The following is a 19,201-nucleotide window of genomic DNA, read 5'->3' as shown; positions in this document are numbered from 1 at the left end:
CTATCCTAGGTTTTTTGTTATTCCAGATGAATTTGCAGATTGCACTTTCTAATTCGTTGAAGAATTGATTTGGAATTTTGATGGGGATTGCATTGAAGAGTCTTTTTTAATGTCCTACCCATACCAGCCCTCTCCTTATTAGAGGTGACAAGCCAAGCTAAAGGCATAAGCAGGAATAAAGGCCTCCCAAAGGGGTTCCTAGTTTCATTCTTTCTTGATGGAGAGGCTTTGGGAAATGATGTGTGTGTCTGGCCATACAAGTTTCCTGAGCTATTCTCTATGATGTGATCTGAGTGGGAGGTCACTTTCACAAGATGCCATCCTATGAGGCACAAACAGGAAAAAGAGGGACGTCTGTGTTTAACTGCTGGGGCTGTGTTCAAATCAAGGGAGGGTTGAGAACAGCTCAAGGGTAGGACTAACCTGGCACAAATGAGACTCTGGGTTCTATCCATGGCACCAAGACAAAATGGAAACTCAGCAAACTAGTTCATATGAAAAGGGGAAACTTTCAACTTTCCAGGCCTCAGTCTCTGCCCAAACTACATACTGATCTGATGGACTGCTGCAAGCGGCATGATCTTTCCAGACCGGTCATACAACACAGTGATAGCCACACAGAAGCCACAGCACCATCAGTCCTCCCAAGTCCCTTGTCCTTGGAATATGATCAGGATGGGACACTTGTTCTTTTACCCTCAGACACTACTACTTTCACCTTTATTCACAGCAGCAGCTCCTGGTGCGGTTCAGTTCCACAGAGCGACAAAAACCCTAGGGAGTTACAGGTAGAACTAAGAGTGCACCTGGACAGGACCATGAGGAAACTAACAAAGCTGGTCTGTGGGAACAGTGACACTGAGTCACAGCTTCCTGTACACAGAAAGCCTGATTGTTGTACTCTTGGGCAGGGTCCTTCTGCAGCTTAATTTCTAGGAATCACTCTGTAAGGCATGAGAGACACCCAAACTGAACTAAGTAGCTCACTAGTGTCTGGAAACATGTATTTCCTTGAAAAAAAAAAACCACACAGAAAATTTGAGGGAATTAAGACATCATAAGAAACAGATATTGAAGGGACTCTAGGAAAACAAAACTGTCCAAAAAGATTCAAAATTTAACTAACACAACTAAAGGTCCATCTCACACTTTTGACTAATAGTGTCTTTTAGAGCTGAGGGGGGAAAGAAGCCAGAAGCAGCCCCCATGATGATCATGAAGGCAAAGCAACCCTGATGAGTGACAATAGCTACATACTGATGGCAGGACAGCAGTCACTAAATGGCAATCATCATCAAACCCTGCTTTTCTGATATACAACTCACATCCATCTAAAGTTACATTCATCCAAGAACTTTCAAATCTGTGTTCTCTTGAGTTGAGTTCAGGACAGGAGACAAGAGCTTTATGGACCACTGGTATCCCAGTTCATCATGGAAATGTCAGGGGATGGGAGCTGAGTGTTATATCTGGTTTGTATCTCATGCTTTTCCTTTGTACCACCCAGCTGCAAACTCCTTAAGTTCTCCAGGAACCCTGCTCCTGGTAGGTACACAGCAGGGAAAATTATTTCTTAAATACTGTTTTCCTTGGTCAGCTTATTTTTCTAAACTGCAGATAACAGTTCCTTACAAGGAAAAACAACTTCAGTTCTTTAACTCCAAAGAGCTCATTGAAAATAAAATAAATTGGAAACTGCTCTGAGCAAGTCAGCACAGCAGAAGAGCCATGCTCGGGCTTAGAGAGTAGATCTTGAATGTTAGTTACGCAGAGTCACAATATCCAGTTAAACCCAATCCAACCCGCACTGGCCGCACACTCTGCTACCCCTCTTTAGCTCTGCCTTTTGGTTCATTGCTGGCCGCAGGTATGGGCACAAGACAAATCCTTCTGGAAGCTTCCAATAGCTCAGTACTTCACTCCTGGCATAAACTCCTTGGCATCTGGATTCAGGTTAATTTGCTCAAAATGTCTTCAGATTCTTTTTTGTTGTTGTTGTTTGTTTGTTTTTTGAGACAGGGTTTCTCTATGTAGCCCTGGCTGTCCTGGAACTCACTTTGTAGACCAGGCTGGCCTCAAACTCAGAAATTCGCCTGCCTCTGCCTCCCAAGTGCTGGGATTAAAGGTGTGCGCCACCACTGCTTGGCATGTCTTCAGATTCTTGACTGTCACCAACTGATAGTCCATTTAACTGCAGCTGTAAGTGTCCCACAGCCTGAGGTAGGTCTCATGATGGAATGAACCAGTCCTGGTCCTCTTCATCCAGCATCTCCAGGAAGCAGTGGTTCAAGAAGTCTTGCTCCTGCCGCTCTTCTTCCACCTGTCTGTTGAAATCTTCTTCATTTTCTATCTACATGTATTCTGCAAATGGGTTTTCCTTCTCCTCATGTCTATTTATCCCTTGGTCTTCTTTGCATTTCACACTGGGTGATGTATTTGCCGCACTGGATCCATTCATTATGGAGATTCACATAACAGCAGTAAGAAAGAGCATCCTTTTGAGGAGGGCATGAGCCTTGGAAGTGGGATTAAAAGCTTTCAAACAGTATATGGCTTTCTCATGCTTCTGCCTTAAACCAATATTTAATCATAAGATTGTACTCAGCCTTCAAAGTTTCCCTAGTTGAAGCAGTCTATCGTCTTTCCAGGAAGACATCAAATAGGGGTCACAGAGGGACTTTGACTTCTTCAGCTTAGCTTGCTGAGCCTGTACGTTCATCAGCAGCATCTGCCTCTTGGCTTCTCCCTTCCAGGTGCCTGGCCACCCAGACAATGTCGCCCGAGGTTCACACCACAGTACAGCGCTGCTTCTCTTTAAACATTTCTCCAGGTGTTTCTCAGCCATTCAATATTCCTCAGTTGAGAATTCTCTGTTTAGCTCTGTTCCGCATTTTTAATAGGGTTATTTGGTTCTCTGGAGTCTAACTTCTTGAGTTCTTTGTATATATTAGATATTAACTCTCTGTTTGATGTAGGGTTGGTAAAGATCCTTTCCCAATCTGTTGGTTGCTGTTTTGTCCTATTGACAGTGTCCTTTACCTTACAAAAGCTTTGCAATTTTATGAGGCCCCATTTGTCGATTCTTGATCTTAGAGCATAAGCCATTGGTGTTCTTTTCAGGAAAATTTCCCCTGTGCCCATGTGTTCAAGGCTCTTCCCAACTTTCTCCTCTATTAGTTTCAGTGTATCTGGTTTTATGTGGAGGTCCTTGATCCACTTGGACTTGAGCTTTGTACAAGGATATGAGAATGAATCAATTCGCATTCTTCTGCATGATAACTGCCAGTTGAACTCCCACCATTTGTTGAAAAATGCTGTCTTTTTCCACTGGATGGTTTTAGCTCCCTTGTCAAAGATCAAGTGACCATAGGTATGTGGATTCATTTCAGGGTCTTCAATTCTATTCCATTGATCTACCTGTCTGTCGATGTACCAGTACCAATGCCATTTTTATCACTATTGCTTTGTAGTATAGCTTGAGGTCAGGGATGCTGATTCCCCCAGAAGTTCTTTTATTGTTGAGAATAGTCCTCAATATCCTGGGTTTTTAGTTATTCCCACAGAATTTGCAAATTGTTCTTTCTAACTTTATGATAAAGAATTGAGTTGGAATTTTGATGGGGACTGCATTGAATCTGTAGATTGCTTTTGGCAAGATGGCCATTTTTATTATATTAATCCTGCCAATCCATGAGCATGGGAGATCTTTCCATCTTTTGAGATTTTCTTCAATTTCTTTCTTCAGAGACTGAAAGTTCTCATCATACAGATTTTTACTTGGTTATTTATTTATTTATTTATTTATTTATTTATTATCTGTGGAAGTCAGAAGACAACTTTTGGAGACTGATTCTCCCCATCTATCGTATGAGAACCAAGAATTAAACTCCAGTTGTCAGGCAGGTGCTTTTATCCATTGAGCCATCTCACTAGCCCACATGGGTTTTTCATTTCTTCCTTTGTATACACACACACAGACACACATGCACATACACACTCACACCATAAACATACACAGTGGAATCATGGAAACAACTTCTTCTTATGATTATTTACAAATTTTTTCTTTCTTCACTTACCCACAAACCTCCAGAAATCATACCATCTTAAGAAAGTCATTGCATCTCAACATAAGTTAACATTCACTGTAGGAATTGCTGAAGATGAAAGCATAATTATCTAATGGGCTCTGAGGAAATAGACAATGCTCCTGACTGCATGGGAATGAGAGGAAGGAAGGGTCATGTTGCTCTAATGAGGAAACTTTCTCTGCAAAGTAGCAAACCCACTTCAATCATGCTTAGCACCTCCTTCTCTCCCCTGCCATATTATCAAGATGCCTGTGAACTCTTGGATTGGGAACACCCACCCTCTATCTCCCAATGGCCTCTTGAGTCAGAACTTTCCAGTTACTTTACAGAAGACCACAAATTCCAGTTACTGAGTCACAGAATACATTCACTATAGGTACTGGTCCAGCCTCAGCCGTTTGCATGTAATAATGAACAAATAATTCACCTGATAAATTATCAGGGCTGGTTTAAGCAAAGTGATGCTATCTGGTAATTAACCTTGAACTTGAATCTACCATTCTTCATCTTTGGAGGAACAAGATTGATTGCTTGAGGCCTTTTTAAATCATTGAATCAAGAACAGGAAGCTAACAGAATAAAATGAGCTACCACTAAAGATTCTTTCTTTCCTCCCCCTTTCCCCACCCTTTTTTCCCTCTCAGAATTTCCAAAGAGTATTTACACAGAGTTTTATGAGCAGTTGTAGACAATAACACTGAGTGAGGCAGAGCCTTGCCTATGAGGACAGCCGTATATTATAAGCTCAAGCATGAAAGATGGAGTGACCCCATTGGCAACCCTTGTACTCTGTTACAAACAAATGGGATGAGGAATGTGGCCCATGCATAGTTTGCTGGGAGACCCTTCCACCATCCATCTCGTCCTTTCCTGATTTGTGTGTGTTTTGTTAAAAAGTGTGCCTTGCTGTGCTTTTCAGAAAGCTGACAAGAACCAAGCTGAAAATTAAAAATGGGTGCCAGGAGGTTTTACAGGAGTCTAAATAAACAGCCAGGCAGGAAAGCTGTGTGGCAGACTAAGGTTTCAGGCTAGTGGTCAGAGCGAGTTAACAGACATCCGTGTAACAGAAGGTTGGGTTTGTTTTCTCTGTCCCTACACTAGCAAATTTATTGGGTTATCTGTCTTATTTTGACACTTGGGTGTTTAAGGTTTCTGTTGAAGGTGTCTAAAGACATAAAAGAATTATTGTACAGTTTACATTTCTGGCAGAAGCTTTGACATAGGTTATCTAAAAAGTTTCTATCTGCCAGCAACTTCGCAGCAAAGGCCTTGGAGAACTGTGTTTTCATAGAATTTCCGAGAACCCTTTGTGAAAAGCAGCAAGAATCAAGGGCTTCAGTTTTTAAAAATAAATTTGCCATATTGCTTTAACATCTAGTGAAGTGCTACTTTATTCTGTTGCTCTGTTTTCCTTTCTTATATAGCAAAGAAGGGACGTTACATGCGTCATGGAGAGTCTGCAGATGGCACTTTCATCATGAGAACTCACTGTCAATATAGCCTGACCAGATACACTTTGATTTTTTAGATGGGTCAGGAATGCACAGGTGCTGAGTGAACGCTAGATTTAATGATAATGTATACATAGTCATGTGTTAATCCATACAATTGTATGTAGAAATACTGACATTTTGATGGACATTGCACTAAGCCACTCATGAGCCATGTTGATATATTTCTGCTTCTCAGAATGCCGACTTTGAGATCATTTCACTTTATTTGAGCTCTAGTGATGGAGGGATTTAAACCATTTCCTGTTCACTTACTAATTCACAAACTAATGCATTTGAATGGCATTCGGTAAATATTCATGTAGGTAGCTGTTGATGTATGAGGATTGTACATGGTGGAATAGTAAAATGCACTGTCTGCAGCTATAACGAATGCTTCTAAGTTATTATCCTAGCTCCTGTGGAAGAAAAGCTGGTTGGAATAGTTAACTCTCCAGATTCAGATGATCAATACCAAGTCAAGGCAAGAAAAACAAAAAGGATCCTTGTCTTCCACCCTAGGGACATGTTTTTGTAGCAGTGAGGCAATTTGAGCATTTTAGTAATTATTTCTTTGTTCAGCCTTCCTTCCCTTTGGTCTTTTTGTTCCGTGGGGCCTCAGATTTGAGTATGGCAGGTAGTAGCTAAAGTCCATGTCGCTCAGAATGAGTTTGGCAAAAGGTTCATAGCCAGGCCACTGGCTGGTTGTTTTTTCTCGGGTTCCTTCCTTCTTCATCACCCATATTGACATGTCTCTTTTCACTTATTGCACTGTTAATAAACATTGCCCTTTAGGTGTGTGTGAATAAAACAAGAGTTTTGTAAGCAACAGACCTGAACTTGGTGGGGTTGTGAAGCTTCCGTGTGAGCATATGCCTACACGCAAGCACATGGTTGCATGGGGCATCACGGCTTCTGGCTCAGACAGGTGATTCAGAAAGTCAGCTTTAATGGAAGCTTCAGACCCAGGCTGGAGATGAGATCTGAACCCAAGAGGTAGAAATTTCAAGTGCTTGACTTGAGGAATGTGTGCCTGAACTTCCAGAATTTATTGGCTGAAACATGTCTCATAGCTGCTTACCACAGGCCATGAGTAAGAATCAAACAGTGGAGACCCATCCAGGGCTAAGGGTAAGACAGCCTTGCAAGGCTTTGGTGAACATTTGTCTCCAACACAGCATACTAGATGAATTCTAAATCTGCTTTCTCCAGTGAGTCCAGCAAAGAAAAGAGGTTCCACAGTCATGCTGCAGGAAGATCATATTGGGGCTCTGTCCATCTCCAGGATTAGTGAGGTCCTGGAGTTACTAGCATTCCTGGATAGCCAGAAGCTGGAGGTGATCTGCTCCTAGAGTCCATCTATCCTACAAATATTCCCTTCTTACTAGAGTTAGATGAGAAATATTTACAAATACCTTCTTGTCCAATCTTGTTGTCTGAAAGTATTTCTCCACAGCACTAGGAGGAACTCAGGGTCACAATCATTTTTCAGTCCTGGAAATGGAACTGCCTCCAGCATCTTTGTATGGATGGTAGCCACTTCCTCTAAGGTCACTTAAACCAGATGCTCAGATGCCTAAACACCCTTGGTGTCCCTCTTAATAACTCATTGATAGCTCTTTGGATCTGACTTCACATACTTGTCCCAGTGTCTGGCCATCTATCATCTTGAACCTGAGTGCTTTCACAGTTAACATTATATACTCTAGACATCTCTGAGTTCTGCTAGAGAGAGTTGCTCCACACTTGTGACCATGGACTTGGAGGGGTGTTGCCCTGAAGATTGTGATGGTTTGTATGTGCTCAGCCTTGGGAGTGGCACTATTAGAAGATGTGTCCCTGTTGGAGTAGGTATGGCCTTGTTAGAGTAGGTGTGTCACTATGTGTGTAGGCTATAAGACCCTCAGCCTAGCTGCCTGGAAGGGAATATTCTGCTAGCAGCCTTCAGATGAAGATGTGGAACTCTCAGCTCCTCCTGTACCATGCCTGCCTTGATGCTATCATGTTCCTGCCTTGATGATAATGGACTGACCCTCTGAACCTGGAAAGCCAACCCCAATTAAATATTGTCCTTATAAGAGTTGCCTTGGTCATGGTGTCTGTTTACAACAGTAAAACCTTAACTAAGACAGAGACTCCCTATTAACAGCTGTTCTGACTGCCATAAGTCACTGTTCTCACTCAGTTCACCAAGCTCAGCCTCCATGGGAACCACATTTCCATGTCTACTCCAAAGGACCTGTTCTGTCACATTGCTAGGTTGACACACCTAAGCCTGGAGCTGTATCCTGTCCCTCAGAGAGCTATACTTATGTGGGCACTGTCCTTACAGTGTGAGTTGCCCACTACTGTTCTGAGCTCATGGAGATACACAGAATCAGAAGGCAACTAAAGATACCCACATTCATTATTGACTACTGCTTTTGATGTGGCAGCAGATATATCTATAACATGAAGTCAATTCTCTGTAGCTATTAGAGCTCATGGCTAGTTGGGTGAGATTGTCAAAAGATTTCTTTAGATCCACTGAGATAAATGTCAAGGCTTAGGTGTCTAGTTGGGGTGAGAGCCAGGGCATGATGTTTTAGGTGCTCCTTGGTGAAAGGGGGAAAAAAAGGTTATGTGGAGAAAAGCTTCCCATTGGAAGATGGTGGGGATGCTAGCCAGGTTATAGCAAGCTGAGGCTGAGGCATAGAACAAGCTAAGATGGTTATATCTCAAGAAGGTGCACTGAACATAGGAGAGATCAGGGCAGGAAATAACCCAGGGGGAAATGAGGAGGAGGAATATAAATTCTCCCCAAGAGAAGGAAGAAAATTATGGAGTCAGGTCTTTAGCAATGACAGAAAAGAGAGAGGACATAGGCAGAAGGTAGCCATGGAAGGCATGGAGAAGACAGTAAGGATGGGCATGGGACTCTGGATTTATATCACTGCCTGCAGTGTGTGCCAAGCCAGGATGATCACATGCACAGCCGTTTTCAATTCTAATAGCATCGTTGTGCCATTGAAATGATGGCTTTTGATGTGTAGACATGGTGATTTGCCCAAGTTCACACAGCTACCATGTAGCATGGTGTTTGGCTTGCTTTGCTTTTGCTTCTACCTGCAAAGCCAGGAAGTAGACAGGGGAGTTGGGGTGTGAACAGTCTTTAGGGAATTATGTGAGGGGTGGCAAAGAGAAGGCAACCTGAAGAAACAGGTCAGAGTAGAAGGAAAGGTTGGGCATTTTCAATTTTAAGGTGTCAAGGCCTCCATAGGTAAGGTAATACTAAAGACATATTGTAAAGTAATGAGAAACTTTTGTATTATAAGCACAATAATAGATAACTATAGGACATTTTGAGAGGAAAGGTAACAATGAAGAAGATGGGGTACCTGGACAACAGTTATAGACTGCTAGGATACATCTTGCCCTGTGTAACATCTCCCTAAATAACTTCATTATTATAATCTCCTGTAAACACTTCTTGAACTTGGGCATTTTTGGTAAGTGGGAGAGGCTTTTGACGGGGATCAACAATGGTTAGAGGGGTGCCATTGGTTTTCCTGTGAACTAACAAAGAGGCCCTAGGCACCCTCCCCAACCCAGCAGTGGGTCTTGTCTGGATGTTCCTTCAGTCGACATTGTCTTGTCAGGTTCATGCTTCCAAGCTGGGATGAAAAAAATTGATCTTCTCTCTCTCTATGACTGTTTGTATACTTTGTGTCTGGGTATGACTGCATATGTGTTTGCCTATATAAAAATACCTCACAGGCCTTTTTTTTTCAATTTGTGGTTAACTTGTACATAGGAAAAGAACTTGTTTTCTATAATGAATTAAAACCTCTCACTGAGTCACCTTGCCCTCTGTGGCTATGGAGGGATGATGGGGTGTGATGCTAACCACACTTAGACTTTTTGAGCAACAAGATCATATTGTCATCAAATGAGTGAGAAGGGTTAGTTCATCAATCTCTGGATCTGAACACAGAGGCTTCTCTTTAGCTTGCTTTACCCTTTGTGCTGGGCTACATCTCTGACTCTCTGCTTAGCCACCTCTTGAAACGTGAGGGAATGTATAGATCCCCTCTATAGGGCCACAGAGAACAAGGGAAACTTGCTTGTCACTTCAGGTTCTTTCCCTCTACCTAGATCCACAAAGTTACCACCGCTATATGTGGCCTATGCAACTGCCTTGGATTCATGTCATCTGATGAAAATTGGAGTTCCTGGTACAACCTGGAAATTCTCTTCTTCTCTTCTTTCAATCCATCCATATTTCCTAGCTTGTTATTGACTCTCCCCCAAACTGATTGCATCCTAAAGGCATGTGAATTCTCACATCTTTGATTTTCCTTCTCCAGTCTCTTTTACCTCGCCTCAACTTTGCTACCAAACTACAATTTCTTTTCTTGTTAGAGTATTCCTCAAGTTTAACCTCTTTCTTCATCATCGATTCGAGTTGTGTAATTTAGCCATAATATCAGGGAGCATTTTCAAATAACCTCTTATAAATATAATGTATACAATTATTGGTTTATGAGTGCCTAATGTATAACGGTTACAACTTAGCAGAATTACTAAATGAAAATTTGATTGCTTAGTCCAAATTAAGTCAATAAAATCACATATAAGACGGCAAAACAAGCAATGGAGTTAGCTTGAGATCATCAGAATTATTGCTTTAAGAGAATCATAATCTTGCAGGTAAATAAAACCATTTGGTCCATGAAAAAGAGGAAATAGCTATAGAATGTGTGTATATATATATATATTTCATATATATATATATATATATATATATATGTGTGAAATAAGTCAGATCAGACTGAGGACCCAGAAATGACATTAAGAACATGACTTTGGAAAGAGCCTGGTAATGGCTGGATGGGTATGCTTATAATTGGTGATATTTAAGTCAATATTTAAGGACTTTTCTTCAAGCCCTGAAGAACAGACTCAGAAGAGATCAGGAGTTTTGTTTGTTTGAGGTAGTGGGGGTGGAACCCAGCCTTGTACATATAGCTGCTCCATCACTGAGCTACCCAAAACCCAGCGTGTCTCAGAAATGAACTTGGAGATGGAATGAATGAGCATAGACAGTTAATGAGCTGCTTGAACGCAGCTGACCTCATATTTCAAGCTGGGCCAAGAGGCCAAAAAGCAACCAGAAGTTTGCCTTGGGCTTTAGAGGCAGAGGGTGGAGAAACTAGGCAAGAATGATCTCCGAGGGACCTGGGAAATGTTTGAGGGCAAGGCTGAGTGTAGAGAGGTGGAACATCTCAGTCAGACACTGGGAAGAGAGTAGTTAACCCGAAAGGAGATGTGGGCAGGTTAGGAGGGCCAGACATTCTGAAATCAGATTTTTCTGGTGCCTGATAAATTGATAGATTCACTATGTTTGTTGTTGTTACTGTATGCCCATTGGAAGGAATTGTACTTGATAACTGTTAACACTCCGGTCTACATTTGTCATTGTGCCTTGCTATTTGTAAGGGAATAGAAAGGTCACCAGTAGAAGATAAATCTAACCCTCACCCAGCTATGCCCAGCTGTGGCTTTGTCAATTATAGCTGGCGCCACCCTCTACCACATTAATGGGTCAGTACATCCCATTCTTTGTTTGAATGCCTTCATCGCAAGAAGCAGAGGTTGAGTGAAAAGCATTCACTCTCTTTGCCTATAATTCTAGAAGAAGAAAAAAAAAAAAAAGACGAAAGTGTCCGGGAACACCTGAGTCAGCTTCCATAGCTAGAAATGTAGCAGTTTAACACCGAATAAAGGGCTGCTCAATGGCTGGTGAATCAAATTAAATTCTGAACAAACAACTCTCTAGCCGCATCTCAGTCAGTTCCGAATCAATGCAGGTGATTTACGGTTCCTTAGGGCTGCATTCTCTCTGCAATGTGCTGGGATTTCCACATGCAGCTACCATTTACCACTAATGAGCAGCGCGAGTCGGTCCCAGGGCGCCTGCGAAGAAGGCACCACGTGGTTTTGCGCAGCATCACGGGGCTTTCTGTGCTGAATGGGCTTCTTAGATGGGTCAGGAGCTGGGCCTGCCAAGAGAAGCTATTCATGCCAAGAGCCAAGCCTCCAGTCTGCTTCTCCCAGAAGCACCACTGCCTTTTAATTTAACGGTTCTCTGGTGTGCGAGAACCGTTTGGGGCAAATTTGGCTCCAACCTCAGCACACTGCTTCAGACAGGAGTTGCACGGGGCCAGAGGCTTTTGGCTTCCTGCACTGCTGTTTCCTTTGTTGCTAACTGATAAAAGGCAGTCTTAGGAGAAGGAAATAATAATTCTGTCTTTAGTCCAGTACCTGGCACACAGTGGACTCCACAGATATTTGTGCAATAAACAGCGGGTAGAGATACACACGAGTCTCTTACAGCAATGTTTTGTGTGTTATCTGAGGAAATTCTGATAGTCCAGGAGGATGCTAGGCAGAAGGGAGAGGTTGTGGTAGACAGACATTTTCTGCTGCTATCCAGGATATCAACCCCTGCAGTAACTTTGTTTCATTCACTGCTACAATGCTCTTTTTAATGTATTGTCACAGGGGGACTCTGGTCACAGAGGTAACACAGAGACTGTAGTGCATCCTACCTGCTTGCCTAGGCCCAGCGTTTGCTATCTTATTGGGCATTGTCTCAGGTTACTTCCATTTGAGTCCTAGAGGGCTTCCCCATCCACTTCCCAAGTCTGTTAAAAGACTAACTGTTTTTTCAAAGGAGACATGGTCAACAAAGATGTCTTCACAGCCTCCGAGTTCTCAGCTTCCATAGCAATTAAAAATCTAGAAGAAAAATCCTTCACACAATTGGTTTCAGACCAGAGAGAGCAGAGAGTGAGTGTGAGACAGGAACCACCGTGGGGTGAGGACAGATTTTCCTGCTGTTCTTAAGGCAGATTTGTTTAAATTAAATTAAAAATTTTTATGGTCTTAAAATAAAAACAGAAAGAAGGAGAAAAAGAAAGGCACGGTGGAAAAGGTCTTTTACCACCTGAACTGAAACCTCTGAGCTGGGAACTTGAGCCTCAGCCATTCAGGCTCTTCATGTGGACCTAGACATGTCACCTGCTGGCTTCAAGAGGTAAGGTAAGTGTTTAGAATAGTAGAACAAAGGGAATCCAGAAGAAGAAATTTTGTGGGTGAAGCCCAGTGTCCTAAGGAATCTCCCATGGGGCAAAGGGCCCCCATCATAGACCAGGATGGCTGGCCTGTAAGTTCTCATGCCCTGGGTTGCATCTTCTCTTGTTTGTGTTCTCCGGGAGACTGTCTTCCTCTACAAGTGACCTTCAGTTCCTTATAGACCACGAATGACCACAAACATAGAGCCCCACATCAAAGAGTCCATAAATAAAACAAGAGTAAAATATTTTGGAATCTATTTCAAACTCAACCTAACATTTCAGGACTCAAGAGTTCACAAGGAAAAGTCAGCTGCCTGTTTCAAAATTTGATTTACAATAGTTCTTAGGGAAGTATTAAGTAAGACTGGGGCCTCCTAGGATGACAGGTAAGCTGTTAAACCTGAAGCTGTGGTGTGGGGATTTTTATGAATGAGCACCATATGGATTAAGTTACTCATATTTGAAAAGGAGTCTAATGACAGAGCACATTTGACAGTTTTCCTGAGCCTATTGCTTGGAAAACAGTCCCAGGATATCTTAGAAGTCCCAAATGGGGCTGAGTTTACCAACGATCTTTGGAGAATCAAGTTTTGCTATTTATATAAAAAGATGGCTTCTCATAACACATATAGAAGGTAGAGTGAAAAAAGTAATGTTGCCTGAGTTTCCTGCATCCTGGAAGCTTCTAAGTTGAGTAGGCCCCCAAAACGGTAACACCCTGTTCTTTGATCCTCTGTCTTCCTCCTAATTGCTTCATTTTAGTATAAATCCTGAGAGATGGGCCAAACTCTTGGCTCTTTACATGTCCCTTAGTTTTGAGTTAGGTTAGTGTCAATTCTGCATGTCTTAGTCACTGTTCTATTGCTGTGAAGAGACATCATGCCTGAGGCAACTTATAAAAACAGCATTTAATTAGGAGCACACTTACAGTTTCAGAGGGTTAGTCCATGATGATTGTGGCAGCAGGCAAGCATAGTGCTGGAGCAGTAGCCGAGAGCTTAAACTTTATCCACAAACACAAGAGACAAAGGCACCGAGACTGGGCTTGCCATAGCCTTTTAGTTCCTCAAAGCTTACTTCCAGTGGCATCGCTTCTCCAACAAGGTCACACCTCTAATCCTTCCTAAACAGCCCACCAACTAGGAGCCAAACATGCAAATATATGAGCTATGGGGGCCACTTTCTTTCACTGAATGAGACACAATGTTTTCTGAAAAATAACCTGTTGTCAGATGAGTGTGTACAGTATGATTCTTGGAGCTGCCTGTCATTCAGGATGTATTGTTTTCAAAATCTGGTTACTGTTTAAATATAGGCAACTCTAAAAAATATTTTATTGAACAATGAATAATAAGTGGAGGTATCCAAGGAAAATGAAAAGCTCTTGATTTTCCGGGTTGGTTTGCTTTGTTCTGTTTTGTTTTGTTTTGTTTTGTTTTGGTTTGGTTTGGTTTGGTTTGGTTTGGTTTGGTTTGGTTTGGTTTGGTTTGGTTTTTTGGTTTTTGGTTTTTGGTTTTGTTGTTGATGATGATGCTGTTGTTGTTGTTTTTGGGGACAGGATTTCTCTGTGTAGCCCTGGCTGGCCTTGAATTCAGAGATCCTTTATTGATAGTTGTTAAATATAAATACAGGATTGAAGGATGTAACCATTGACTGAATGACATCCAAGTGACATGGGACTCCTACTCCTACCTCTACTAAAACACATCAAATACCAAGTATTTCAAGATGATTTTTGGAGTTCTTGACAAATACTATGAAGTATTAGATATCACTTGACATTTATAAATGTTTAAGCCTTCTTTGTCAAGTGGCAGGACCTGAACCCAGGTCTTCTAATTCCAATCCTAATGCCTTCTCTGCCAGATCTATGTCTTAAGTCTATAAAAGTCCTAGACTCCTTGATTGTATTACACATCCAACAGAAGTTTATGATGCAGAAACACCGTATACTTAATGTTTGAAAACCACCATCATGACAATGCCTGCATTTTACTTTGAGGGTAAACTTTTTACTATAGATTTCATCACTTGGTGCATTACTCATTTATAGGCACACAGTGCTGAATGAGGTTATTAACACAAAGCATATATGTTATTCTTTGTGGGTGGCCTGTGGGATATTCAAGTGTACTTTTGACATCCTCATTGTCTGTACTATACTCCAGCATCAGGCCTATATCCAGTGTGGTAGGTAACTCCATCTATTTATGCTCACATTTGTTAGTCAGAGTTACACCTCTTATAGCAGTTACCTTTTTTTGTTGTTTCTGTGATAAAATACCCTAAGCAACGCAGGAGGAGAAAGTTGGCTCTGTGTCACGGTTCCAGAAGGATAGTCTGATGTGACAGGGAAGACGTAGCTTGTGGGCAGGAGCTGAAAGCTAGTTTGCCACATTTTATCAGCACACAAGGAGAGAGTATGCTATAAACCCCCAAAGTCCACCCTCAGTGAAATACTTCCCCTGGCAAATCTGTACTCCTAAAGGTTCAGCATCTTTCCCAAATAGCACTATCAACTAGAGGTAAAGTGCTTGGATAGTGAGCCTAAGCAGGGCATTTCTCTATTCAAACCAGGGCATCCATCCCTCCTAGTTACATAAGCACACCTCTTTCCACTCATACCCAATTTGTCCATATCCCTTGCCTACTCACAATGCAGTAAAGAAGTTTGTTGGAAGGTGAAGATGCGCAATGGGCAGGAAAAGCACTGTAGCTGGAGCTAGAGTTAAGGCGTCAGTGCCATAAATCCCAAGGAGATCTGTCTTTTTGCCTCAGTAAGATAGCCAAGGAAATATGCCATTGGCAGTGCCCCAATTCCTTGAATTTCTGAATCACAGCCATAATTCTAGTTTATTTGGAGAGAGGCCAGGACTGGAGAGCAAAATGGTGGCTATTTTGTGGTAATTTCAGGCTTAATTTTTTTTTTCTTTTCTTGGGAGAAAAATCTGGAGAATTACGAAACATGTTCTACAACTCTAACATCTACTTTTATGTGAAATACTTGATGGTTGTGCACTGCTGAGCATTTAGTCAGTCTAACTGCTTGGTCTTGTTTGTAGGGTACTATGGGATCTTACTCTACCTCTCTTTCTTTAACACTGGCCCCAATTATCTTTCATCTCAAATTTTTTCAAATAGAAAATAAATTAACTCTTCAAATAAAAAAAAAGAAAAGAAAACAGGAAAAAAGAAAAGAAAAGAAAAAAAGAAAAGAAGAAAGAAAGAAAAAAGAAAAGTATTCTACCTACAGACTAGGAAAAAAATCTTCACTAATCCCACATCTGATAGAGGGCTAATGTCCAAAATATATAAAGAACTTAAGAAGCTAACCACCAAAACACCTAACAACCCAGTTTTTAAAAAAATGGTGTATAGAACTAAACAGATTTCACAACAGAGAAATCTCGAATGGCTGAGACTCACCTAACGAAATGTTCAAAGTCCTTAGTGATCAGGGGAATGCAAATCAAAAAGACCCATATACCTATCAGAATGGCTAAGATCAAAACCTCATGTAACAGCATTTGGTTGACATGTTGGTGAGGGTGTGAAAAAAGGAACACTCCTTCATTGCTGGTGGGGTTGCAAACTGTTACAACCACTCTGGAAATCAATCTGGAGCTTCCTTAGAAAATTGGACATATATCTACCTGAAGACCCAGCTATACCACTCTTGGGAATATACCCAAGAGATGCCCCAGTATGCCACAAGGGCATGTGTTCCACAAGGTTCATAGCGGTCTTATTTTTGATACCCAGATGTCCCACAACAGAAGAATGGATACACAATGGAGTACTACTCAGCTATTAAGAACAAGGACATCCTTGTTCTTTTGCAGGCAAATGGATGGAACTAGAAAATATCATCCTGAGTGAGGTAACTCAAACCCAAAAGGACATGCATGGTATACACTCACTAATAAGTGTATATTAGCCATAAAAAAGTTACAGAATACCCAGGATAGAGTCCATAAAACTTAGAAAGGTTAACAAGCCAATGGGCCCAAGTGAGGATGCCTGAATCCCACTTGGGAGGGAGAAGAAAGCAATCACAGGATCGGGGAGGGAGAGAGGGACCTGGTTGGAAAGGGGGCAGGGAAGGGAGAGCGGAACCTGATCTGATATTGGGTAAGAGAAAATGACTGAAGCCCCGAGGGCCAGCAGAAAGAATGGAAACAGGCAACATCAGGGGGTAGGAGGTAGGGGGACCCTCTAGAATATACCAGAGACTTGGGAGGTGAGACACTCAGGAATCAAAGGGAGGAACCTTTGATGAAATGCCTTGCAGTAGGGAAAGGGAACTTATAGAGCCCACCTCCAGCAGGAAGACAGGGCATCAAGTAATGGATGGGGTTGCCATTCCTCAGTCAAAAACTCTGACCCATAATTTTTCCTTTCTGAAAGAACTGGAGGGACAAAAATGGAGAGGAGCCTGAGCCAGCGACAGGCCCAAAGTGGGATCCAAATCAAGGGGAGGTCCCAAGGCCTGACACAATTACTGAAGCTATGGAGCACTCACAAAAAGGGATCTATAATGACTGCCCTCCGAAAGACCCAACAAGCAGCTGAAAGAGTCAGATGCAGATACTTACACCCAACCAATGGACAGAAGCTGCTGAACCCTGTGGTTGAATTAGGGAAAAGCTGAAAGAAGCTACAGAGAAAGGCAACATAGGAAGGCCAGCAGTCTCAACTAACCTGGTTCCTGGGATCTCTCAGACAATGAACCAGGCAGCATACACCAACTGATATGAAGCCCCCAACACATATACAGCAGAGGACTGCCAGGTCTGGGTTTAGTAAGAGAAGATGCACCTAACCCTCAAGATAATGGAGGCCCCAGGGAGAGGAGAGGTCTGGGGGCCTGGGGGTAGGGACATTCTTGTGGAGACAAGGTGGGGCTGGAGGGGAATTCGGGTTGGGGGGAGGGGTTATGGGATGTGGTATAATCAGGGGTGGCCCAGGAGGGGATAAAATCTGGAGTGTAAGAAAAAACGATTAAGGAGATCCATTCTGGTCAGGGCCAACCCTGCCATCTTCTTCCTGAACTTGCCTGAGGCCACCAAGGGCCCTAGAGTACTCTCAATACCACTACCTCTGGATAACCTTGGGATCATAGGTGAGTGGAATGCAACATCAGCTCCAAAGAATCAAGGAAGCTCTTGTACCAGCAGGAACAGGGACAAAGGAACCCTGCCCGACCAGAGGCTGGGATCCATTCCAGTCGGGGCAAGCCCTGCCATCTTCTGTGTGAACCTGGCCAAGGGCGTTGAGGGCCTCAGAGGACTCTCCACACCACAGGACCCCTAGCACACCTGGGACCTCAGGATCACAGATGAGTGGAATGCAACATCAGTTCCAAAGAATCAAGGAGGGTCTTGTGCCAGGAGGAAAAAGGATAAAGAAACCCCACCTGACCAGAGGCTGGGATTCTTTCCAGTCGGAGCCAGCCCCAACATCTTCCGAGTGAACCCAGCCAAGGGCATTGAGGACCTCAGAGGACTCTCCACACCACAGGACCCCTAGCACACCCAGGACCTCGTGATCATTGGAGAGCATGTGGATGACAGAAGCAACAGAGCTTCTTGGACAGGGTTCCGTTGGGCCTTCATCCTTAGCCAGGAGGCAGAGCTGAGACCCAGACCCCTGGGTACCTTCCTTGCCAGAGGAGAGTCAGCCTACAGGAAGGGCTCTGACCCCAGGACTCAGGAGGTGGATCAGAGCTCCAGACTTCTGTGCACCTTCCCTGCAAGAGGAGAGTTTGCCTGTAGAGAGTGCTCTGACCACTCTGGACTCAGGTGAGAGTTGGAATCCCAAGAGTGCTGACAGAGGCTAACAGAATCACAGGAGGATCAAGCTCCAGCCAGAGACAGCTTGAACATTAACACCAGAGATTACCAGATGGCGAAAGGCAAATGTAAGAATCTTATTAACAGAAACGAAGAACACTGGGCATCATCAGAACCCAGTATGCCTACCACAGAGAGTCCTGGATACCCCAACACATGCAAAAAGCAGGTCTTAGAATTAAAATCATATCTCATGATGGTGGTAGAAGATTTTAAGAAGGGCATTAATAACTCATTTAAAAAATACAGGAGAACAATGCTAAACAGGTATGAGTCCTTAAAGAGGAAACACAAAAATCCCTTAGGTAAACACAACCAAACAAATAGGTGATGGAATTGAACAAAACCATCCAAGATCTTAAAAGGGAAGTAGAAACAATTTAAAAAAATCCAAAGGGAGACAACTCTGGAGATAGAAACCCTAGGAAAGAAATCTGGAACCATAGATGTGAGCATCAGCAACAGAATACAAGAGATGAAAGAGAGAATCTCAGATGCAGAAGATTCCATACGGAACATAGATACAACAATCAAAGAAAATGCAAAATGCAAAGAGATCCTAACTCAAAACATCCAGGAAATCCAGGACACAATGAGAAGACCAAACCTACGGATAATAGGAGTAGATGAGAATGAAGATTTTCAACTTA

General features: G+C 42.6%; 1 pseudogene; it reads right to left on the bottom strand.

Moving 5' to 3' along the window:
* Nucleotides 1–1,908: 1,908 nt before the first annotated feature.
* LOC110293351 overlaps nt 1,909–19,201 on the bottom strand; it is a 58,351-nt pseudogene continuing 41,058 nt past the window's right edge.

This window comes from Mus caroli, chromosome 4 (genome assembly GCF_900094665.2).
Source record: "Mus caroli chromosome 4, CAROLI_EIJ_v1.1, whole genome shotgun sequence".
Lineage (NCBI taxonomy): Eukaryota > Metazoa > Chordata > Mammalia > Rodentia > Muridae > Mus > Mus caroli.
The sequence above is the reverse complement of the archived record's forward strand: the minus strand, read 5'-3'. Positions and strand labels throughout refer to the sequence as shown.